Source organism: Pteropus vampyrus, unplaced genomic scaffold (assembly GCF_000151845.1).
Source record: "Pteropus vampyrus isolate Shadow unplaced genomic scaffold, Pvam_2.0 Scaffold5, whole genome shotgun sequence".
In the NCBI taxonomy this organism is placed as follows: Eukaryota; Metazoa; Chordata; class Mammalia; order Chiroptera; family Pteropodidae; genus Pteropus; species Pteropus vampyrus.
Window position 1 is genome coordinate 6,012,022 of NW_011888786.1, and position 1,572 is coordinate 6,013,593.

The window sequence follows — 1,572 nt, forward strand, 5'->3', positions numbered from 1 at the left end:
GCAAAGAGAGAGATCAGTTTTTAGAGTCAGGCTTGAATTCTGCTTCTGATCCTAACTGTACACCCTTAGGCAAGTAATTGAACCTCTTAGATTTCATCAGCTGTAAAATCCAGATGGTAAATACCTGGCTCACAGTAGTCTCATGAAGGTTAATTGTCTGTCAAGAGCTTATCCCAATGCTGGTGGGGGCAGAGAGGCACTCAGAACTGTGAGCTCTCTTCCTCTAATAAAATCTGCTCTCAGAAAAAAAAAAAAAACAAAAAAAACAAACAAACAAAAACCTGGTACAAGGCATTGTTTATGCTCCCATCAATGAGTTTTCCTCTCCTGGGGTCATTTTTCTGTCTATGCCCTTTCCCCCAGTATAATAAATGGCTAATTCAGTCAGCCGTGGCTGAGGAGCCAAATACGAGAGATGTAGAAGGAGGGCAGCATTCTGGAAATCTGGGCCTCTCTGGCTTTTCTGTTGTCATGATTTTCAATGCTCCCTCCACCCCTGTACCATGTCTAATCTTTTTCTAAAGGACAGTCACAGGAACATATGTCCTTTAAATGGCAAAAGAGATATGAAGAATAATGAGGAATAGGACAAGAAATAAGAAAGTCCCCTGCCCTGATTGTCTTGCCTCTAAAAACAAATCAAATGGGAATGAAGGCCCGTGACATGGCACTTCAGTGTGTAGAGACCTGAAACTCACCGTGCTTGCTTTTAATTGCTCCTTAATGGCACACGGAATTGCAAGACTTTAAATCACTTTAGAGGAGTGTGAGTGGAATTACTTTATCTGAGTAAAGTCACCTTTAGCTTTTTGAGTTAGCCATTAGGGCAGCCTAAATGCTAGAACATATCACAATCATTTGTTCTGTAAAAAGCACTGTGGAAAATTTTCCCAGAGCTAGACCCCACCCACAGCTGGATGTCATCAGGAAAATAAGTGACTAAATACAGGTGCTACAGGATGCATCAACTTCATTGTAAAGAAATCACTGTAAGACACTTGGGAGATCCAAGAGGGACTTAGAGACCTAAGCAGAAGCCACTTTGTATAGTGAGAAGAACACAGCCTTTGGGAGCAGGTAAGACTGAATTTGAATCCCAATTCTACTGCCTTGCTGAGGGATCTTGGGCAGTCTTTGCATTAAGTGGAACTGATAGCGCTGACATAGTTCACAGCTTCCTTGGGGAATGAATGAGCTACTTTCTGGCAGGCAGAGTAGCAGATGAGTAAAGTGACCAGGATTTCGAGCTGGAGAGCCTGGTTTTGAATTTCACTTTGCAGGAAAACTAGCAGTGTAACCTCACTTACTGTGTCCCTTAGCTTCCTCATTCACTAATGAGGCTATTTACACTACCTACTCTATGGAGTCATTGTGCGAATTAAATTAGTTAACACACGTGTAAGTGTGTAGCTCTTGAGAAGGACTGAATAGTCATTAATGGCTACATAAAATGCCTGCCACTGGGAGGCTGAGTTTCTTCTTCCATTCCCTGTAATCTCACTCCCCACAGCGGTGGTTTCTCAGGAATATACATGACTTGAGAAACTCTAAATGAACTTTTCTTCCAAAATC